This window comes from Chenopodium album, chromosome 13, assembly GCF_948465745.1.
Source record: "Chenopodium album chromosome 13, dcCheAlbu1.1, whole genome shotgun sequence".
NCBI classification, from domain to species: Eukaryota; Viridiplantae; Streptophyta; class Magnoliopsida; order Caryophyllales; family Amaranthaceae; genus Chenopodium; species Chenopodium album.
This window is the reverse complement of record NC_137846.1, coordinates 26,303,157-26,328,368: the sequence shown is the minus strand read 5'-3', so window position 1 is coordinate 26,328,368 and position 25,212 is coordinate 26,303,157.

Genomic DNA, 25,212 nt, shown 5'->3' with positions numbered 1-25,212 from the left:
GCCTATTTTTAGGGAGGGTTCAATCTCTTTTAGGTTGGATTCGTACCTTCATCCCCGAATATCTAGTCATGGTTCCAGACCACTATGGAGTTAGCGATCTCTAGGATCGGGAAGGGGTGTAACCTTCACCCTGTGAACGGTTTACAAGTTCCTAAAACTTGTTGGCGACTCTTTTGCTCTACCTTCTTTCCCATTGGACGCCACCATGCTTGAGTGCATGATTACAGTGGGGTTCAAGTTTGGGATGCTTGAAATATTCCCTACAGTGAGTAAATAAATAAACTAACTTTCTTGACTCAACTCCAATAATAAATGGGTGAGAATAAAATCATGAATTATGCTCAATAAATATAACTTTAGCTCTTTTCAATAAACATAAGTCTTGTTTATTAATTACATGTCCTCTTGATAATGATTAATAAATAATATAACATGATTCAATTACTTTCAACTTGTATCAAGCTCATAATAATTATTCCAATATATTCACATGCTTACATATAAGACATGGATAACCAATCAATCAGTTCAAGTATCACAACATAAATTAACATGTTATTAATCTCATACTTGATACCAAATTTAACTTCCTAACATGGTACTATGCATAATTAATATATCCTACGCGCATATGTACCTTAACTCGTCTTTCCAACAAGTCACAATGCTGGAAATTACTCAACTTAAAATCTCCTATAATACCAAATACATAAACTCAATTACTCCCTTGATTACACAAATTTTCAGCAACTTTTAAACACTTTAAAACCTCTCTAATAAGCTAAAATTTTATTTAAAACCTTTAAAATTCTCTCTTTAAGTGGTAATCAAAACGACAAAGTAAAAACTCCACTAGTGTGTAGCCCGGGCGTTGCACCGGGTTGCTACTTTAACTATTCCTTGTGGTTATATGTATTTGATATTTATAATGTTTTTTTTTAATTAGACCTTGTGATTATCAATTATAATACATTTATTTTTATGTTTATAACATAGTTGATTATTGGCTTAGATGGTTAAATACCATCCTTCTTATGAGAGATCGGGTGTTCAAAACTTCGAATCCCCTTATCATCTTCTTTTTATATGACCCAATATTGGGTGACGTGGCATAATGATTCAGTTTGATTGAGCGGTGATGATGTGTCATTATGAGAGATGGTGTAGGTGACGTGGCGTAGTCTACATGACACAGACACGTTATTAGTAACGCCTTTTAATATATTAGTAAAGGTGGTCTTCTATTTCTCTTATATATATATATATATATATACATTACGAAGTAGGGAATAAAGAGTGAAGTAAGGAATGAATATGTGTTTTTTTTTAAAAAAAAAAATTAAACCATGTGGTTTATAGTTATATATATTTCTTTTTCATAATTATAACATGTTTGATAAATAGCTTAGATCGCTAAATAGTCAATTTGTTGTAAGTGGTTTGGGGTTCAAATCCTCTTATCTTCATTTTTTTTATTTAGTGATAATGTGGCATGTGGAGATGTTGGGTAGGTAACATGGCTCCATCAAATGTTTGTGAAGTGACGTGGCGTCATGAATTGTTTGTGAAGTGACGTGGCGTAATTAGGAAGAGACTACGTGGTGCATAGACGTTTTTATAAATGCCTTTTAATATATTAGTATAAATTATAGTGTTTATATAAAAATTCCAGCATACTAGATTTAAACTCCTCAAATAAATCTTAAAATTCTATTAAAACTAATTAAAACCTTCTCTACTTATGGGTAATTAACCCTTTTTATAAAAACACAATAGTAGTGCTTACAAAAATTTCAGCAATATAATAATGACAAAAACTCATTACAACTCCATAAAAAATATGATCTTTAAATTTATTATCACTTACAATCAATGGGCATATATCCCATAAATTAATTGTAAGTTAGAACCCTAAAAATCAACTCTTTTTTAATTAAAACCCTTACTTTTAATACATTATAAAATCAGATATTTAAACACTTTATACTCTTAAATTTGAAATCTTTTAATCATCAATACATAATTATAAAAGATACTAATCATGTTTAAACAATTAAAATCAATGCCAAAATATATAATAATAGGTATAATAATTAAAACAAGAGGAGGGAGAGAAGTGGGCTCACGGTGGTGGACGACGTGGTGGCTGATTGGCTGGCCGGACTATTCATCGGCGACGCTGATTGGACAACCGTCAAGGTGGTGGCCAGAGCCCAGGGTGACGTGGTTACATCATGCGTGAGATGGCAGCTTGGTTTGCGCGAATGAACACCATCAGGAGAAAAATAAATTAAGGAAGAAAATAAGAAAAGGGCAAAAGAAAAGAAAAGGAGAAAAAGGAAAAGAAAAGAATACTTACCCCCAAATTATCTGATTTTTGATCTCTGGTGTGGGAAATTTTAGGGGTTTTGGGAGCTATTTATAGAGTAGAGAGTTGAGATTAGGGTTGGGCTTAATAAATAAATGGACATTAGTCATGAAATATTTTACCCACAAGGGTTCAAATAAAGGAATTGGGCTTACTTAAATGAAATGGGTTGGCCCACTAGGAGTATGTAAGGATCGTTTACATACTATTATTTAAACGAGCCCAAACAATTAATAAACGTTTAGCCCAAAATACATTTTACTTTTACAAAACTCGATAATTAAAACACTTTAGCTCTTTAAAATATTTAATTAAAATACTTGAGCCCTTAAAAATAAATTTTATAAATACTCAAATAATTTATTAAAATACATAAATATACGAGGTATTACATGAAAGAAGAGAATGCTAAACCATTTTATCCATACAAAATATTTCTTAATGCTTACAAAAAAATTAAAATTAATATTAAGGTCCAATAATATATAAAGAGTAATATGAATTTATGTCATTTGATATTCTGATATATTTATTTTTATCAAGTTTTATTTTTTTTTTATTTTTCAAGTTAAACTTTGATGATACAAACTAACTTTAACCATAAAAGAAATATCATGAAAAAAATTTCAAATGTTGTTAAACCGCACCAAACTGTTTTAATGCGGTTTAAAAATAGTTTGGTGATGTTTGGTCTAACACCTAATATGTTTTGGTTTAAACAATTGGTCTTAGCTGCATACTTATGCAGCTAAGATAGTTGCAACAATGGCCCAACAGTCCAAACACGCTTAAACTAAAATGCGAACCAGGCCCAATACGACCTGTTTATACATGCAAAAGAAAAAACAACGCCCATTTAATTGTTTCCTGCTTTAATCCCCTTTTCGCATATATAAAAGAAAACTTCTTCATTTATTCTCCATTCACACAACCATAACAATATTATAATTATTTTCTCTCTCTCTCTATTCTCTGCAATTTTTTCTCTCTCCAAAAAAAATACAAAACCACCATGGATATTAAACAAGAACTCCAAATTTAAGCAAATTCAAGAGATTACTGTAAAATGAAGTGAATTTTACTTTTTTTATTAAATAAAACGTCACTCTCAAACTTAAATTTCTGAAATTTATTACTCCTATCTTGATTTTCTGTCTCTAACAATCAAACACAATTCACTCTCTATCCTCATAAACAACCATGGATATTTGAGATGAGGTAAAAAAAAATTAAAAAAAATCAATTAGATTCTCCCCAAAAAAAGGCAATATTATGTAAATTTCACTTAATTTTGTTTGAATTTTTATGAATATCACTTAAATTCGTTTGAGTATTATTCGATACTCTGGTTATTCGAAATTATTATTGAAATTGTTAAAAAAATGAGTGAAATCAAACGGATACCTTATGTTCATAAAATATATTGAAATGTTCATAATATTAATATTTGTTGTTCATATGACAAACATTCTTAATGTTGATAAAGTGTTCACATTTTGTCTGTTGATGCTTGTTTTGGATAAAATTACCCAAGACACGTGGCCCTATCCTAAGCTGACACGTGTCAGCCTCCGGGAGGCCCAAATGGATCACTCACCTAATGACACGTGTCACGCCAAACAAATGGGAGAAAAGGCTGCCTTTCTGGCCTAAATCCTGAGAAAGCCGTATTACGGCGCAGCCACCAAATTAGGTTAGGATGACCTAAGAAAGGGCACTTTTTTCCAATGACCCTATAAATAGGGAGATTTCCCCCATTTATGGGGCAGATACATTTATTACAACAACTCTACATTCTCTTACATCAAAGAAAACACCTGATCTCGGAATCCGAGAAGATCTCACTCTACTTTTCCGCATCTTTTCGTATTCTCCAACACGTTCTAACTTGATCGTCAACAGCTCCAACCACCCGGAGTCTCCGTTATTTTACAGGTACAGGCGTCACCAGACCAGTCTTCGAGTTGTAACTCTCCTAAGGGACAAAAACACCCAAAACATTTGGCGCCGTTTTTGGGGAGAGTACCTCAAAGATGGTTCAAGAGTCTGTATCGCCGCCAGACCCCAGCCGTCCTCTTGTCGATGGGGAGGTCTTTACAGACCATGAAGACGACCACGATGTGGACGTCGAAACATATGTGGCCACAGTTGGGTCACTCATTGCTAAACACATCCGTTCCAGGGATAAGTTGGAGCGAGTAAACAATGAAGCTGGTACCAGCAAGTCTGCTGGACCACTGCTTGGTAATACCCAGGCGACAGAAAGTCAGGCTCTAGTAACCCGAGATGAACTCGTGAAATTCATGACAAGTTTTAAGGGTGAGATCAAGGACCTGATCGAAAAGAGGACAACTAGCTCTAGTAAGGGTCAGTCGGCAAAAAAATCTCCTCAAGATGCGAGGAATAAATCAGTCAGAGACAGGCAACCTACTCCACATCCAAAGGAGAAGACTACGCCTGCCCTTGACTAAACTAAGATCCTTCTGCCCCAGACGGGCACAAGGAAGGTCATCCGAGCTGTTCAGCCGGATGGCGGCAAGAAAACCTTCACCGATGCTTGACATGTCATCGAGCAAAATCGAAATCAGCAGCTGCCTGAGTAAGCTTCTACGTCGAGCTTTCCAGACAGCTTCAAGAATACATCCGCAAGGATTACTCAGTCCTTGCATGAGAGCCATACAAGTGGCAAGTCCGTCCACTCTGGCCCTCAGATGATTAGGAATGCCCCGTATCTGCCTTAGACGGCATACAGGCCATACACCCCTTATTTCACGCAGCCGGACTTCTTTGGAGGACAGGTGGCATATAATGTCCAACCTTTGGACTGGCAGCTCCGTCTGCTCAAACTTGGTGAGCAAAATTCTGCATTCACCAAGGAGATAACCGAGGCGGCACAGCCGGCCAAGGTTAAGAATGTGTTCGTCTGTGCTTATGATGGCACCTTCAACCCTGAGGGCCACCTCATGGCCTACTCCAACCTTATGCACATGCGAGGGTTAGAGGATGCTATGTGGTGCAGATGTTTCCCGGCTACCTTGAAGGGCATAGCCCAACAATGGTTCGGCAACCTGCCAGCCGGATGTATAGATAGCTTCAGGACGCTTGCCTTCTTGTTTGCTTCAAACTTCTCGATGAACATCCCTGCCAAGAAAACATGTAACACCCCCAAATCTCCCTCTACGGAAATACTAGTATAATACTTATAATTATACCGTAGAGATAGACTTAGGCGTATTACCGCCGCGTGATTACGTAAGGCTACTCAACTTACTAACAAAACCATACTTTGCAGCGGAAACTTCAAAACTCTTCTTTATTAATAATAACTATAGATAGAAACCAATGTTATGAGTACTCAATTTAAATACAAGACCAAAATTCCTAATTTAGTGAAACCAAATCCCGGGACTCCAATGCATCAATTTATTCACTCCACCTGAAATAACACTACTTACCATTACGGTAAACAGGGCGAACCAAAACAAATAAGAAGTACGGGTTAGCAAATATGCTAAGTACGGTAAGTGCAAGATAATTAAATTCAATTTATTTGCAAACATGCTTTTAAAATCAATTCCAATAATTATTCCAATAATTCCAAACTCATGATTCAAAACCAATTCTCACTATTCAAATCCCAATAATAAATAAAACCAATTCCAATTATTTTAAAACCAATTAAACCAATTTAACCAATTCCTCTCCCGAGTGTGCACACCCCCCAAGCTAGTCTCCTTATGTTACAAGGCTATTCTTGAGGAAAGACCCGGTCATACAAAGTCCAAGGCCTTATCAAAATACCAAATCCGCATAGTGGGATTACTAACATGCTTATAAAGCATAAATAATAAATTTAATTCAATGATTAAATAAATCCTCTTTAAATCCAATAATTTTAACCTTTAATAATAATAATTCAAACTCCCTTTTTTTTTTTTTTTTTTTATAAATCCAACAAGCTTTCAAAACCAATCCTTTTTAAACATGAATAATAAATTAATTAATCAAAACATGTTATAAAAATCAATACTCCAATTTAATTATTCAAACCAATCTTTTAAACATACTTTTATTTCATAAACTATAATTCAAGTTAATTTAATTCAATCACCATAAAATCATTCAAACATGCTTATTCAAATCGATCACTTTCAAGGTATCTAGCCACCTAACGTACCTTGATCCTTGCTTAGCGAAAAACACTTCAAAAGAACTCTCAAGTAGCTTGATCAAACACGCGACAAATAAATATAACCTTAATTAATATAAGGTTAACAAATAATCACAACAATGAAATTAAAAACCCCAACTATATGTACATGAACCTTTTAAATTAATTTTCGTAAATATCATTAAAAATCTAATTTATATAATTAAAACTACTCATAATAATTTTTATAAATCCCCCATAATAATAATAATAATAATTGAATAAGAGAAGAGAAAAAGAAAAGATAAGAAACCAAGGAAAAGAGAAGAATTGGATTTTCGTTGGAAAGAATAGGCAGAACTTGCAGAGGCTATAACTCCTTAAATATAACTCCGAATTGGGTGATTTTTAAGCCTAACCTCAAGGATTTTTTGAGAGGAACAATCTTCTGTGAAACAGCAATACCCCAAAAACTGACTAGAAGTGCCCGAAAATTGGCTTCAAAGATAAACGGGATGATTTGTATAAAAAGAGGAGAAGAAAAGAACATAATTGGTGTGAAGAATGTGACAGGTATGGAGGGGTATTTATAGGCTAGCTCATGCAAGAATTATGGTAAGAGAACTTGGGAAGAATTATGGTAAGTAGGGTTTAAGGGATTACTTGGAGAAGTGAGTAAAGATTTAAGGAAAGTTTTGATATTGAAGAGATTGTGTGTAATTCAATATGGAAGGTATGTTTGTCATGAAAAATATTAAGGAAATTGGAATTACTTGGGGAATAATTAAGAAGAATGAATGGAAAGGAAATATAATGATTGGATATTAAAAAGATGGAGAATTAGAATTAAGGAAAATAGGAGATTTTAAGGAGATAATTAAAAATACATATTACCAAAATATTTTTCCCAAAATCTACATGGAATGGCCGAAATTTTTTGAGCTTTCCTAAGCTCATATTTTCGGCCCTCCTATTTAGTACTTTAGGAAATTATTTTGCTAGTTTTTAGGAATTAAAATAATTGTGTAAATAATATTTATTGTAATAAATAATGAAATAATAAAATACCAAATATTCACCAAATAATTTAACTAATAAAATCAGATTTTCTCTGAGGAAAATCCGAAATTTATTAGCCAAATAAATGGGATTTTCGGACTTGTTAAAATAATGATAAAATATAGCTTTTGCCTTAATTAAAATATCCAAAATATATAAATAATTCGGTTTTTAAAATAGGATAAATGGATAATAAATCTTATCCAAAATAATAATTTGTTTTTAAAATACTTTTGGCGCCAAAATTCAAATATCGTTTTGGCTCCAAGATTTAAATAGTAAGTTAAATTACTAAAATACCCTTTTTAGAAAATAATAATTAATTAATTAATTAGGAAAATACGTATAAAAATACGGGGTATTACAGTCTACTCCCCTTAAAATAAGTTTCGACCCGAAAGTTAGTCAAAAGAAACGAAAATCATTTTGAAATTATTGGTTCATGCACATCCTAACTTGACTCAAGACTCCAACTAAACTCAAATAAGACTCGAAACCACTCAAAAATGACTCGAAAAGTAGACGCGCGAAACTCTATCGCCCTCTACCCCCCTTAAAAGGAGTTACGCCCCCGTAACTCGACCACTAACCTTAGGTAAACAACTCTGGGTATCGTTTCCTCATATCAGCCTCAGCTTCCCATGTAGCCTCCTCAGTTTTCTGATTTGACCACAACACTTTCACAATGCTCACATCCTTGTTCCTTGTGCTCCTTACCTTAGATTCAAGAATCTTTACTGGTCTTTCCTCATAAGTCAAATTTTAATCCATCTCGATGGTTTCTGGTTGCAACACATGTGTCACGTCCGGAATATACTTTCGAATTTGGCTCACATGGAACACATTGTGAACCCTTTCTAGCTCGTTAGGAAGATCCAACTTATAAGCCACTTTTCCCACTTTCTGGATGATCTCATAAGGCCCTATGTACTTTGGGCTTAGTTTCCCCTTCTTTCCGAACCTCATCACCCCTTTCATGGGTGAAATTTTCAACAAAACCTTCTCACCAACTTCATATTCTTCCTCCCTCCTTTTCAAATCCGCATAGCTTTTCTGTCGATCCTGGGCTGCTTTAATCTTTTCCTGGATCAACTTGACCTGCTTCACCATATCTTCAATCATTTCTGGCCCAAGAACCATAGTCTCACTTATATCATTCCAACAAACTGGGCTTCTACACTTCCGACCATACAATGCTTTAAACGGTGCCATTCCAATGCTTGCATGGTAACTGTTGTTGTAAGAGAACTCTATCAAATCCAGGTGGTCTTCCCAAGACCCTTGATACTCCATCACACAAGCTCTCAACATGTCCTCCAATGTCTGAATCGTTCTTTCCGTTTGACCATCTGTCGCTGGGTGAAACGTTGTGCTCATTAGCAACTTAGTTCCCATCGCCTTTTGCAAACTTTTCCAAAAGTTAGATAAAAATCTTGAATCTCTATCCGAAATGATATCCGTGGGTACCCCATGGTACTTCACCACAAACTTCACATATGCTCTTCCCAACTGATCCATGGTCCAAGTACTTCTCATGGGTATGAACGCTGCTGACTTCGTCAACCTGTCCACTATTATCCAAATAGTGTCATTCCCTGCCTTGGTCTTTGGCAAAGCTCCCACAAAATCCATATAAATCGAATCCCATTTCCACTTGGGTACCTCCAAGTATTGGACCTTTCCTTGAGGCTTGCGATGCTCAATCTTCACCTTCTGACATGTCAAACACTTAGCCACAAATTCAGCCACTTCTCTCTTCATGTTGGGCCACCAAAAAGTTTACTTCATGTCCTTATACAACTTATCCCCTCCATGATGCATTGAACAAGGAGAATTATGAGCTTCTTCCATCAATCTTTGTTTCAGATCACCACGATTCTGCGGTACACACCATCGTCCCTTAAAACGAATACTTCCCTCATCACCAATGGTAAAATCCAACACTTGTCCTTCATCAATCTTCTTCTTAATTGCTTTTAACTTCTCATCTTCAAATTGGCTATCCCTTATCTCATCATAAATGGATGGTTGAACCACCAAGGCATTCAACATCCTAGCCACTTCACCATTCTCCATCACTTCCAAGTTCAACTTCTGAAATTCCATACACAACTGATCTGGTACTACCATCACATTCACCGTATGCTCTGACTTCCTACTCAAAGCATCTGCCACCACATTAGCTTTTCCCTCATGATACTGAATATCTAATGTATAATCACTCATATACTCCAACCATCGTCTCTGCCTCCCATTCAAGTGTGTTTGGGTGAAAATGTACTTCAAACTCTTATGGTCTGTGAAAATTCTACAAGTCACCCCATACAAGTAATGTCTCCAAATTTTCAAGGCAAACACTATTGCAGCTAACTCCAAATCGTGGGTTTGGTAATTCCCTTCGTGAACCTTCAACTGCCTCGAGGCATACGCAATCACTCTTCGATTTTGCATTAACACACATCCCAATCCCAACTTCGACGCATCACTATACACGTCATACAAATCACTTCCATCCGGAAAAGCCAGCACAGGTGCTGTGGTTAACCTTTCTTTCAAGATCTTAAATGTCTCCTCACACTCTTGGGTCCATGAGAACTTATGCTCCTTTTTCATCAAACTTGTCATGGGCTTCGCGATCCTCGAAAAATCCTTCACAAACCTTTTGTAATAGCCTGCTAAACCCAGAAAACTCCTTACATCCGACACATTCTTTGGGGTTGGCCAATCACTCACTGCTCGAATCTTGGTTGGGTCCACTGAAACTCCGTCCTTGGAAATCACATGGCCCAAAAATGCTACTTCCTCCAACCAAAACTCAGACTTAGACAACTTGGCATACAACTGATGTTCCCTTAAACATAATAACACTTGTCTCAAATGCTCCTTATGCTCTTCTTCATCCTTTGAATAGACTAAAATATCATCAATAAACACTACCACAAACTTGTCCAAGTATGGCCTGAAAATCCTATGCATCAAATCCATGAACACTGCAGGTGCATTGGTCAAACCAAATGGCATCACTGTGAACTCATAATGACCATAACGGGTCCTGAAAGCAGTTTTTGCAATATCTTGCTCCGCAATTCTCAACTGGTGATAACCCGATCTCAAATCTATCTTTGAAAATACCCCTGCTCCTTTCAGCTGGTCAAACAAATCATCGATCCTTGGTAATGGATACTTATTCTTCACTGTCACCTTGTTCAACTCCCGATAATCAATACATAACCTCATACTTCCATCTTTCTTCTTCACAAACAATATTGGAGCTCCCTAGGGTGATGAACTAGGCCTAATATAACCTTTCTCCAATAAATCATCCAACTGGGTCTTTAACTCCCTCAACTCAGCTGGAGCCATCCTATATGGAGCCTTAGAGATAGGTCCAGTTCCAGGCACTAGGTCAATAGTGAACTCAACATCCCTTACTGGCGGCATACCCGGAATCTCGTTTGAAAACACATCTGGAAACTCTTCTACAACAGGAATACCCTCTTCACCTTTCTTTTCCTCACTTTCAATCCCTTGAACATTACACAAAACAAAGGACAACCCTTCTTAACCAGCTTCTGTAGTTGCATTGCAGACACAATTCTCAACCCTAAACTTTTCCCTTCCTTTTTGTATACCACATTGGTCTTATTTGGGCTAGTTAAGGTGACCTTTTCAGCCGCACAATCGATCCTTGCCTCATACTTTCCCAACCAATCCATACCCAGAATTACATCAAAGTTATTCAAATCGAACTCGATCAAATCTGCCAGAAATTCTACCCCAGAAATGGAAAAAGGCACTCTCAAAAACAATCTTGAACAACCCCTCACTTCCCCAGACGGGATAGACACATCTAGAGAAACTGACTCAGGACTCTCTAAACCGAGACTCCCAACTAATTTCTTAAAAATAAAAGAATGCGACGCCCTTGAATCAAACAAGACTCTCACAGGAGATGAACTTATAAAGAAAACACCAATTACCACATCATTAGCAGACTCAGCCTGACGGCTATTCATCACAAACACACGACCTTTTGGGGCACTTCCCACACCGCTACTGGTTCCAGCCTTGGTTGTAGGTCCACTAGATTGAGGTGGTTTGCTAGGTGCACTAGACTCTTTCACCTTCCCAGACTTAACATCATCTTCCTTCTTGAAACACTCGTACTCACGGTGTCCCAACTTCTGACAGTAACGACAAGTTACCGGGTTTCCCTCACAGTCCTTCCCTAGGTGGTCTTTCTCACACCGCTTGCAGAAATACCTTCTCTTGGGTTTCTCACCCCTTTAGTTCCCATTCCCCTTATGGTTGGATGACTGGCCTCCATTCCCCTTCCCAAAGTTTCCCTTGTTGTCCCTCCTATCACCAGAATTCCCTTGGTAATTCTCATTGAGCTTGTGCCTCTTTTCACCCCCGTGAAAAGAGTCTGAGTTCTTCCTTTTCTCTCCAACCTGCTCCATCTCTCTCCCCTTAATTCCGTACATGTGGGCTGCACGGCCATAAACTTCATCCAAAGTCTCAAAGGTCACTCCCCCTAGCTTCCCTTGGAGGGTCAAGGTTAAGCCTTGCTCAAATCTCTAAGCTTTGATGGTTTCAGTAGGGACTACTTCCGGGGCACACCTCATCAACTCAATGAACTTGTTGTAATATTCACTGATTGACATGTTCCCCATCCTTAGGTTGGTAAACTCCATGCACTTCTGCTTTCTCAGGTAGGAAGGGTAAAACTTTTCTCTCAAGGCTTCCTTAAACTCATCCCACCCAAAGTTTGGTTTCTTCAACAGCTCATCTTTTCTTTGGGCCCACCATAAATCAGCTTCCTCCCTCAAGTAGTAAACCTCATTGTTCACCCTCCTCTCACTTGGGCAATTGATAGCATCAAACAACTTGTCAAACTCCCTAATCCAGTTTTCAAGGCTGGCTGGGTCCTCCTTTCCCAAGTAAACAGGTGATTTAGCTGTAGCTACCCTCTTAAAGACTTCACTATAGGAATCAAGCTCGGGATTTCGGTGTTCCTTTTTCACCACTTTCGTGATGTTCTCAGTAATATGGGCTAACTGCTTAAGGACCTTCCCAACTTTGGAACCAGTGCTCTTACTCCTTAATTGATCCCTCATTCTTGGAGACATACTTCCTGGGTTTAATTATCACACTTTGAAAATTAAAACAAGTTTTATCATATAAGCATTTAATTCACTTAACAACATAGAGAAATTTCAAATAATTCATTTTATTTCATTAATAATTAATGAAAATACAACTTTGTCATTTAGGACAATTATTGAGACATGAAACAAAACCATAGTTCAAAAATCATTCAATCAAATAACACTATGAGCATAACCATCTTCAATAGGATCATAATCCGGATCCTCACTTCTATTACTTGGTTTGGCCATAAAAGTTTATGACCACTATAGCTTGGAATAAGGCTTGATGAGCTTGACCTAGATTTACTTATATTTCTGTCCGGGCCAGGAGTGTAACTTGGGCTTTTTGTTGGGCTTACATCCCCACGAGGTTGGCTTGAAGAAGCTTTGGGGTTTTGGGCTCTTTCTTTTGCAGTTTGAGAACGAGTTCTGGGCCTTTTTGCAACATGGAAATGGACTTTTGGGCTAGGTTGTTTTGAAGATTCATAGCTTGGAGTTTGACTAAGAGAACGGTAATGCTTGCTCCTACCAAGAGGTGGTATGGACTCATCACTAGATTCCACATACTCATATCGCTTCTTTTGGTATGAAAAAGGTACTTGGGCATTTAAGAAGTACATTTGGTCATTAGGTCCAAAGGTTCGATCTTTTGGGATCGTGGGAATTTTCACAACTTTCCTCCTAGGTTCATACTTGCGCTCCACATAGTGCAAGTCCCTCTTAAGGCTAGACATGGTTGCTAACCATTTCCCTTCATGATGATGCTTCTCATTCCACATTGTTCCATCTTCCTTGATCACATCCCCATATTTGTCAAAGAGAGGTTGGTATTTCTTAATCCTAGGTAAATGGGCCAAAGCCAAAAGGACCATCCAAGGTTGTTGGGTCAAGGCTTCCTCACCATACTTCTCACAAAGGGTCAAGGCCAAAGTACAAATTCCAGTCATGAATTCACTAACTGAGACTCCACTATCTTTCAAATAATGAATGTCAAAATATTGATGTCTCATTTGATCAATCTTTTCCATCTGTTTCACACACACACATGCAAAACAATTAATTAAATGCCAAATCACACAAACAATCCAATTCAAAATCTATTTGCAATAAGAAATTCATAACTCAATAAACCAAGTATAACTCAAAATCACCCAACCATTCTAAAATTTCGGACCCCCTATACACACTTCAAGGTGTTTTCACACCAACTATAATGCACACATAATCACATACTCAAGTTTCAAATAATTTCAATTCTTTTTATTTTCGAAAATAATAAATATGTACTTGAATCATGATTATAGGACGGTCGAGCCCGCGTCTCCCAGGAAAGTTACCTACGACATTGAGGAGAGCCTTTCCTAGACAGAGAGTCGTACCCATTATAGGCATCCGTAGAGAACTCGAGCATCCTTTTCTCATTCATCTTTCCGCAAATAGGAAAATAGTTTTTAAATAAAATAAGGCTTTTGATTCACACACAATGCGAAACTCTATCTATCCAATATGCCCTCTTAAGTCTACCCGCAGTTTTAATTACTATTCCAATTTTAATCTTTTTAGGACCTTGAAAACTGATACCACTTTGTAACACCCCCAAATCTCCCTCTCGGGAAATACTAGTATAATACGTATAATTATACCGTAGAGATAGACTTAGGCGTATTACCGCCGCGTGATTACGCACGGCTACTCAACTTACTAACAAAACCATGCATTGCAGCGAAAACTTCAAAACTCTTCTTTGTTAATAATAACTATAGATAGAAACCAATGTTATGAGTACTCAATTTAAATACAAGACCGAAATTCCTAATTTAGTGAAACCAAATCCCGGGACTCCAATGCATCAATTTATTCACTTCACCTGAAATAACACTGCTTACCATTACGGTAAACAGGGCGAACCAAAACAAATAAGAAGTACGGGTTAGCAAATATGCTAAGTATGGTAAGTGCAAGATAATTAAATTCAATTTATTTGCAAACATGCTTTTGAAATCAATTCCAATAATTATTCCAATAATTCCAAACTCATGATACAAAACTAATTCTAAATATTCAAATCCCAATAATCAATAAAACCAATTCCAATTATTTTAAAACCAATTAAACCAATTTAACCAATTCCTCTCCCAAGTGTGCACACCCCCCAAGCTAATCTCCTTATGTTACAAGGCTATTCTTGAGGAAAGACCCGGTCATACAAAGTCCAAGGCCTTATCAAAATACCAAATCCGCATAGTGGGATTACTAACATGCTTATAAAGCATAAATAATAAATTTAATTCAATGATTAAATAAAACCTCTTTAAATCCAATAATTCCAACCTTTAATAATAATAATTCAAACTCCCCCTTTTTTTTTATAAATCCAACAAGCTTTCAAAACCAATCCTTTTTAAACATGAATAATAAATTAATTAATCAAAACATGTTATAAAAATTAATACTCCAATTTAATTATTAAAACCAATCTTTTAAACATACTTTTATTTCATAAACCATAATTCAAGTCAATTTAATTCAATCACCATAAAATCATTCAAACATGCTTATTCAAATCGATCACTTTCAAGGTATCTAGCCACCTAACGTACCTTGATCCTTGCTTAGCCAAAAACACTTCAAATGAACTCTCAAGTAGCTTGAGCAAACACCCGACAAATAAATATAACCTTAATTAATATAAGGTTAACAAATAATCACAACAATGAAATTAAAAACCCCCAACTATATGCACATGAACCTTTTAAATTAATTTTCGTAAATATCATTAAAAATCTAATTTATATAATTAAAACTACTCATAATAATTTTTATAAATCCCCCATAATAATAATAATAATTGAATAAGAGAAGAGAAAGAGAAAAGATAAGAAACCAAGGAAAAGAGAAGAATTGGATTTTCGTTGGAAAGAATAGGCAGAACTTGCAGAGGCTATAACTCCTTAAATATAATTCCGAATTGGGTGATTTTTAAGCCTAACCTCAAGGATTTTTCGAGAGGAACAATCTTCTGTGAAACAACAATACCCCAAAAACTGACCAGAAGTGCCCGAAAATTGGCTTCAAAGATAAACGGGATGATTTGTGTAAAAAGAGGAGAAGAAAAGAAGAGAATTGGTGTGAAGAATGTGAGAGGTATGGAGGGGTATTTATAGGCTAGCTCATGCAAGAATTATAGTAAGAGAAATTGGGAAGAATTATGGTAAGTAGGGTTTAAGGGATTACTTGGAGAAGTGAGTAAAGATTTAAGGAAAGTTTTGATATTGAAGAGACTGTGTATAATTGAATATGGAAGGTATGTTTGTCATGAAAAATATTAAGAAAATTGGAATTACTTGGGGAATAATTAAGAAGAATGAATGGAAAGGAAATATAATGATTGGATATTAAAAAGATGGAGAATTAGAATTAAGGAAAATAGGAGATTTTAAGGAGATAATTAAAAATACAAATTACCAAAATATTTTTCCCAAAATCTACATGGAATGGCCGAAATTTTTTGAGCTTTCCTAAGCTCATATTTTCGGCGCTCCTATTTAGTACTTTAAGAAATTATTTTGCTAGTTTTAAGGAATTAAAATAATTGTGTAAATAATATTTATTGTAATAAATAATTAAATAATAAAATACCAAATATTCACCAAATAATTTAACTAATAAAATAAGATTTTCTCTCAGGAAAATCCGAAATTTATTAGCCAAATAAATGGGATTTTCGGACTTGTTAAAATAATAATAAAATATAGCCTTTGCCTTAATTAAAATATCCAAAATATATAAATAATTCGGTTTTTAAAATAGGATAAATGGATAATAAATCTTATCCAAAATAATAATTTGTTTTTAAAATACTTTTGGCGCCAAAATTTAAATATCGTTTTGGCTCCAAGATTTAAATAGTAAGTTAAATTACAAAAATACCCTTTTTAGAAAATAATAATTAATTAATTAATTAGGAAAATACGTATAAAAATACGGGGTATTACAAAACAAGTCTTGACTTGAGCACTATTCGGTAGGGGGAAGAGAAGGACTCCGCTCCTATGTCAGGCAGTTCAATCTGGAGACAATCTAGATTCAAGGACTGTTTGATGAAGTTGCCTATACAGACTTCTTTAAGGGTTTGAAGGACGGGTCAACTTTTAAGTTTGACCTTGTCAGAAAGAGGGTTTTCACCCTTCAAGAGGCGTTGATAGAGGCAGAGAGCTTCATATAAGCAACCGACCTCTACACGTCCAGCAATCACTCAAACTCAAAGAAGTCTGACAAATAAAAGGAGAGCCGGTCTGCTCAGCCGACTCCCCAGGTTGATCAAAGCAAAAAGGGAAAGGAAGTCTGGGCGATTAAAGATTCTGATCAACCGTCCCAGAAGAAAAAAAAGGAATTCAAACCGTACACCCCAAGGTACGAGTTTAATAAAGACTGCTACTCCATCCTTATGGAGATACGGGACCGGGTGACTATTGAGAAGCCCGCGACCATGAAAGGTTCTGCCAAGAATCGGAACAAGAACAAATAGTAAGTTCCATGAGGACATTGGCCATGACACCAATGATTGCTTCAGCCTCCAGCGATTTTTAGACCGTCTGGCCTATCAAGGGGAGTTGAAGTCATACATCCTAAAGTCCAAGGCCACCCCGAAGGCGAACAAGGGGCAATCGTCCAAAAAGACTCCCCAGCCTACTAGTAGTTCTGTCACCGACAAGGATCCGGTCTACACGATAGCAGGTGGGTTCGCCAGCAGTGGCCCGACCATTCAAGGTACCAAGGATCATCTGAAGAAGATGATCCACTCAGTTGATGATGGACAGGCATCCACCAGTGGTACATTCCCAGACGTCCTCATAACGATCGCATGAAGACCCGGTCATCATTGAATGTAAGGTTGCCAACCAGCTGATTGGACGGATCTTTATAGACACTGGTGTTTCGGGGTTTTTTGAGTCCCTTGGGAGAGTTACAACACTAAGACTGGATGCTCACTTGGACACCTGTACCTGCAAAACAACGGAGCACCGAGTGGTCGGTGGTCCGCCTCCGAAGCCTAAGTTAGTAAGGTCCGAAGAATAAGGTGCGGAATGAAAAGGTTGTCTGCTCGGATTCCGAGCTCGGGTGTACTGTTCTCTTGAGAGTTACAGTTCTGACAATGATTAGTAATCACTGAATATTCCTCGTAAGGCGTGTAAAAGGTTAAAGTGTACGTATGTGCGTAGCCATAAATGAGGAGGTCATCTCCTATTTATAGGCTCCTCGAAAAGTGTGCACTCCCTAGGGTTTCGTGCTCTAGGGAATATTCACGCAGCTTTTGCAGACCTCGGGATTTGGGCCTAAAAGCCGCCAATCCCAGGTTCTTTTATCTGTCTGCCACGTGTCGTTTCCTGGGAGGTCCAAGGTGGCGCCCCTTCCAGTGACATGTGGCGGACTCTGATTGGGCCAACTGGCCTAGGTTATTTTACCCAAATCATTTGCCTTGACAGGTGACACGCGCTTGCCACGTGTTGCCTGTGACAGGTGTCATCATTCGATTGGTCGGATTTCAAAAAGTTACTGTGGAGGGAAAATTTAGGGTTTTTAACCCTTCTATAAATAGAAAGTTTTCACCCCCCTGAGATTTTACACCTTTGCGAATCTTTGGAGAATCTTGGACTTTTTTACCTTAAGAATCTCAGAATTCCCTAAGTGTTTCTCATCTTTCAAGCATCCGACACTCGGCCAGCTATCTGACCGTTCTTCAGCCAACCAAGCGTCTCTCACCCTTCTTTTAAAGGTAACGCCTGTTTTCTTCTTTTACTTCTCATTTTTTATTTGTTTTCGAAAAAATGGTGTCCCAATCGCATGCGGCACAGCATAGAATAGTGATCAGCCGGTCACCGGGGACGGCTGAATCTAGAACTTGCAGTGCCGACTGCTTGGCCAGCGACTGTGCTTTGCGAACTTCTCCGAATCCGACGGTTTCCGTGTCTGTGCAGGACACTATGGCCAAAACAAAAAGAACAACAAGAAAATCTAACTCCGATGGGTCTTTCTACCATTCGGATGGTTCAACCTTTTATTCAGACGGCTCAATGAGGGTGCCTCGAAGTGAGGTATCGGAACACCCTGATAGCCCTTCTTATCTTCCTCCTACCCCCACCTATTACCATTCGCCCACTTCAAGTGGTACTCCCAGTGATTGAATACTGGAGGAGGCGGATGAAACTTATGCACCTGGGCCTTCTGGACAAGTGCCGGAAGAGAGTCTAGGGGTGGACCCCGCTGGCACCAGTCGGCGGTCCCCTAGCTCTGATGAGAGCTCTAATGACGAGTCGGCCTCGTCATCTTCTTCAGATAATGCCTCCATTTCTTCTGGGGAGGCAAGGGCCAGAATAGATACTGCCAAGGAGTCCTTGGTAGTTGAGAGGGGGGAGTCCTGGGCCGAGCCGAGTGCTTCCAGGCGCTTGGAGAAAGCCCCCTACTATCATCATGTTCCGCAAAGCAGGCGGAACACCATGGCAAACGGCCTTGCAAGTTTTAGGCGCAAGGTTGTCCTGGGCCATGGCTATACTCTGTGCGTCCCTGACAAGGACGACACTATCACTTGGCCGACTATGGCCAGCTATGAAGACCGAGCATTTGGTTGCTATGAGGCGGCCTTCCAGGCTGGCTTGCGCTTCCCTCTCCATCCGGCCGTGGAGATGATCTTGGATGGATACCAACTTGGTATCTGGCAACTTGTACCCAACTCCTGAATCAACATTCTGGGGTACGTTGCCGCCTGAGAGATGCTGCAGGTGGAGGCGAGTTTTGAAGCATTCGCCTACATGCATTATCTTAGCAGGGCTCCTGCTAGGGGTGGTGAGGGCTGGTACACCTTGACTACTTGCAAGGGGTACATGATGGTTGTTGGCAAAGAAAACAAGTGGAAAGACTGGAGAACTAATATCTACATAGTCAAAACCGCCGACAGCCGCCTGAACCAAAAGTTTAACAGGTGGAACAAGAATCCACCTCTCCTAGCAGGCAGGAGTGCATTGCCAGCTCTTCCTAGACGAGCAAAGGAGGAGATCATGGACGCAAGTTTGTTCACCGTGTCCGTGAAGACAAATGTTGAGGGGGACAAGGAAGTTACCCCTCAATGTTATCTCCCTTTGTACAAATGGTTTGAGGAGGGGACGTTCTTGGCCGCTTGTGGGCTAAGTACTGAGATGCTAAGAGGTAGTCGGCCGTCTGTTTAATATGCAATTTCATTTTGCTTTTCTTCACTTGTTCAGATGATTCTAACACTTGTTCTTTTTTGCAGACAAAGCAATGGAGAAACTCTCGGCCTCCAAGAAGCCGGCTGTGTCTGCTGCCAGATACAGATCAAACGTCCTCAACAGGGCGGAGGCCACCGCCAGCACTAAGGTAGATGAGAAGCGACCAGTCGGTACCCCAAGGGTGAGGATTTTATACTTAGCATTTTTCTGATTAATGCTGAACTTGTCCGAATGTTTTCTGACTTGTTTTTGTCTTCATTGATGTAGGGTACCTCCACCAAGTCCCCATCAAAACCATCCGACCCTAAGCTCCAAAAGACTAGGGCGGGTGATGTGAGCGCATTCGGCAAGGGCGGCCGGAAGCACATAGCTCATAAGCCCAAGAGAGGCCCAGACGCCTCTGCTCACGAAGCTGATAGGGAGATCAGTAGGCCGGATGTCCAAAGGACATCGAAGGGTGGCTTCAAGCCACCTTCTTCTGCTGGCGGCTCAGCAGGTGAGAAGAGGTTTCTGGGGGAGAAACCTCCCTCTTCTTCCTGTAAGGAGAGGTTTTTGGGGGAAAAGCCCTCCTCTTCTGCCGGTGAGAAGAGGGTTCTGGGAGAAGAAGAGGACGACGGTAAAGACCATTCGTCCTTCTTTATCTCCTAATTAGCCATCCTTGAATATTTTTCTAACTTTTTTCTCTTTTCAGTTCCTGTGCAGAGGCCGACTGTAGTTTAAATGGCCAAGTCCATGCTGAGGGCGATTGATGCTGATGACAAAGCATCTGTTAGAGGAGTCGGCACCCTAGACTTAGATGGCATTCTAGGGAACCTCTGCGAGGTATAAGTTTAAACTTGAACAATTTTTCATTCGTCTCTTTTTTTTTTTGTTCAAGTCTTTATCCGCCTGGTTTTAACCATTCGGCTTCTTTTTGCAAGCCATGCTGCGTGTCCAAGGGCTCGGGAAACCCCTCAAGGACAAGTCCAAAGAGGTAAAGGCCGCTAAAGCTCAGGCCGAGTCCGCCTTGGATAGGGCTCAATTTGATATTGCTCAGAATGAATTTCTGACGCTTGATATGATGTATTCGCAGTCGGAAGCCAATCTGCAGGTGAAGAAGGACCTAGACTCGGCCCGCCTACAAATCTCAAACCTTAAGAAAGAGATCAAATCTCTTAAGACGGAGCTCGAGCCTCTTCAAGATGCCAAGGAAGAGGCTGAGAGAGCCAAGAAGAGGGTGGGCCGCCTGGAGCAGCGCCTCACAAACCAGGAGCACCAGCTGAAGACCAAGTATGAGTCCCTTGCTGAGCAAGAGAGAGCTGATCTTGTTAAGCAGATGGTGAGTGAATATGACTCCATCATGCTGGACACTTGGGCGGCTGTGCAGCCAGGCTCGGACTATCAGATTTGGAAATCCAAGTTTGATGAAATCAACAAAGCATTCGACGATCGCCTCCTCGAGGAGATGGAAGAAGCTACTAAGGCTGATGCCGAGGCCGAGGAAGGCTCTGGGTCCGACTCTTCTGGGGAGTCGTCCTCTGATGAGGAGGAAGGTCAGGCGGAGGAGCGAGAGAAAAATGATGAAGAGCAGCCGAAGGACAACAGGCCGGCTGTCACTGAAGAAACTCCCCCCTGATCTGTTTCTGCGGCCGAATGGCCAAGTACTTTGTTTTTCCGGCCTGCGTGCCGAGTATTTGTATTTTTACCGGCCGAGGGGTCAGGTAATTTGACAATCCCTCTAGATTTGCCAGATAACTATCTTAACCAATCGTCTGGTGGCGATTGGTCTTTTTTAATTTGAATCATTCGGCCATTTGGCTGAAGTTATCCATATTCTGTCCTTTGAATTTTTTTGAAATTTTTGCATGTTTTTGGCTAAGTATTATAACCAGTATACCATGCGAATGTTCTTGCCCCTGGACGGATGTCGAGTTGTTTCGGTTTATTGGATTGATTGACGTAGAAATTGTTGATACTTAGAAGGGTATTCATGGTTTCTAAGTCAATCAATCACTATGGTGATTGCCGCAAACCACACGGCAGACGTCCATCCAGAATTGGCAAATATAAGTGTTCATTCGGCCATTGGCTCGAACTAAACTCAAATTTCCAACTTAGCTGATATGCTAAGGAAAAATCCCCGCCTGTTCTGCCCCATAAGAAAAAACAGACGCATCCGGCCATAGGCCTCTTTGAGATAAAAATGCTAAGTTTGTAACTTAGCCAATTTTCTTTAAATTAATTGTCCGCCTGTCTTGCCCCATAGGTCAGGCGTCATCCGGCCAATAGCCTCAATTAAGTGCTAAGTAGTTAACTTAACTCGTATACTTAAAAAATATTCCGCCTGTTTTGCCCCTGAGCTAAAACAGGCGCATCCGGCTTTATGCCTCGGTTAGCCTCTACTTGTGAAACAGAGACCATTTCAGAACTGTGCTAGAACAGATAGAAAATTTTGGCCTTTTAGATTTCACTTTCGATTAGAACAAACGACTGCGGATGCTGCCTTAACATTCGGTAGGGCCGCTTGATATATTCGTAGAGCAATGTGCCACCCAAATGGGAGATGCTTCTCCTCGACGAATTCGCCCGAATGGACGTCGCCAGTTATCTGACTCATGTTGGAGCAGACGGTCATACTCATGTTGGAGCAGACTGTGACCATTCGGTCTCTTTTTGTTTTTTAACATCCGGCCATAGGCCTCATTATGTATTTATCTGGCCTTAGGCCTCTTAAATGATTAAGTAAATACTCGTCAAATGTTAGTATAAACTTAATGAAATTTCGTAGGAACGACTGTTCTACAACAATCGGCTCCTTCAAAGGGATTGGGGCGTCTGCTGTTGGGACAGACGCTTTCCAAAGATATTGGTCGTCTGTATTTGGTACAGGCGACGCTAAAAACTTTAGATGAAAAGACAAGTTGGAAAATGAAGGCATATTCTCATTAACAAAACTTGAGATAAAAAAATTGAAGCATTTACATTCGTACTTAGAAGTAGTACTTTTTCAAGTTGTCTACATTCCAAGTTCTAGGCAGCTGCCTGCCGTCTGGTTCTTCCAGGCGGTAGGTGCCGTCTCTTACTTCCTCATAGATTCGGTAGGGGCCTTCCCAATTTGGGGTTAGCTTTCCCTGCTCATTCGCCCTACCGACTGCTTCCATTTTCCGTAGCACAAAGTCCCCCACTTTGAGAGGACGCTTGTGTACTCTTTTGTTGTAAGCCCGAGTCATTCTCAGACGGTATATCTCATGACGCAAGGCAGCATTGCCCCTGCGCTTTGGTAGTGAGTCCAATTCTAGGCGCATGGCCTCCCAGTTCACCTCTTCATCATACAACATGATTCGAAGAGTCGGCTCATAGTGTTCAATAGGCAGGACAACTTCTGCACCATACACCATAAGGAATGGGGTTTCTTGATGAGTGGCATTTACGCCACTTTTCCACCCCTTTTCTCTAAAGGATTCTCCCCTCGTTTGCACTTGTTTAAGCCTCTTTAAGCGTTTTTACCTTAGTTTTGCTTTTTCCTTTCTTTTCTCATGTTTCCTTTCTTTTTCCCCTTTTTGTCGGTTTTACTAGAGTTTCCTTGTTGTCCTGTAGGTTCTTGGCCTTGTTGAACGAACCTTGGAATGCACGGCGTGCCATAGAGAGGGAGCGTGAAGATCAAGAGGAGCTGAAGGAAGGAAAAGCACCTAGGTTCGGCCGAACCCCACAATGGTGTGACCGAACCTAGGTGCGGCCGAACCTACTTTGAGGTGCGGCCGAACCATCTTGGCAGTTTCAAGCTAGAAATTGGCAGTTTTGCAGGAGTGACCGAACCTTCCAAGTTCGACCAGACCAAGATCAGGAGGGTTCGACCGAACCTACCCAGGGTTCGACCGAACCTACCCTGTGGTCCGGCCGAACCTTCCCCCTGTTCGGTCGGACCAACCTTTTTATTCCAGCTGCTTGTACGGTTTTGTTAGAGGCGGTTATTTAGAACGTTTTTAATGTAATAGAGAGGGATTAGCTTAGGAGGATAGTATGTACATTTTAGCCCTAATCTAGAGAGAGAAACTCCATTAGTAGAGAGAGAAAGTGTGGATTTTCATTGATGAACTTGGATATTGAAGAAGGAGCTTGATTGAATCTTTGTAAATCTTCATCTTCAATTAATGAGCAATCTCTTACTCTCTTTCTTTAATTTTTTATTTAGTTTTGTTTGTTTATTTTGATTTTCCTTCTTTGCTTATTGATCATGTTGATGCTTATTGATTTGATGATTGATATTGTCTTCAATATGATTTGTGAGTAGTCACCTAGCCAAGGGTGTGGGGATGGTGTAGTTGTTAATTGATTCATGCTTATGATGTTGGGGTTATGTTAATGGTGATTAAAGTCTTTGTATGTTTGATATTCTTTAATCTTCTTGCAAGTGCACATTGTTGGTTGATTAAAGGTGAATCTTTGCTAACAAGAAACGGAAGTTGACTTAGTTAAGGTTCATTGTTATCGATAGTTCATCGATTGCACTTTCTAATATATGGTTCTAGTGTGGAAACATAGAGGCTATGTTAGGAGAAATCGATTAACCCCGGAAGGCGGTTAGATCGAGCTTTATTTCGATATTCTTGCATGCTTAGTTTACCATTGCTTTGCTTCCGTGTTATTGCATGATCAAATGGCATCTACATCTACCCACTTCCCTTGGTGTTTAGTTACATTGATCTTTAATCATTCTTAATCTTTAGTTTAATCTCTTAGTTATTCACACTTCTTGTCCCGAGGTAGCTTAAGTCTTAAGTAGTGAATGTGGTGTTTATGCATGTCTCCTTGTGGTTCGACCCCTATGCTTGCCTTATACTCGTATTAGGTTTGTTTAGGTTATATAAATTGTATTTGATCTAGGGATAGACAATTGACGACGCGTTTATTTTCTTGTCAAATTGGCGCCGTTGCCGGGGAGACGGCTACCATTGCTTTTTCATTACTTTATTTGAGATTATCTCATTCCTTGTTTGTTATTATTTGCTACTACTTGTTACTTGTCAGTGTTTACGTTCTCCTTAGCTTTGTTGTATGAACAGAGGACGAACCCGCTCAAGGCCTTTGATTCCCATCGATTCGGAGCTAGAGAGATCTTTGTCCTTACTTCGAAGAGAAGTGAGAGCGAGGAGTAGAAATTCTCACACCCCAACGAAAGAAGGAGTAAGAGAATTGGAAGATATTCCACCATCTTCACCCTCAAGTGAAGACTTAGATAGTCCTAATTCACCATCAAGTCCC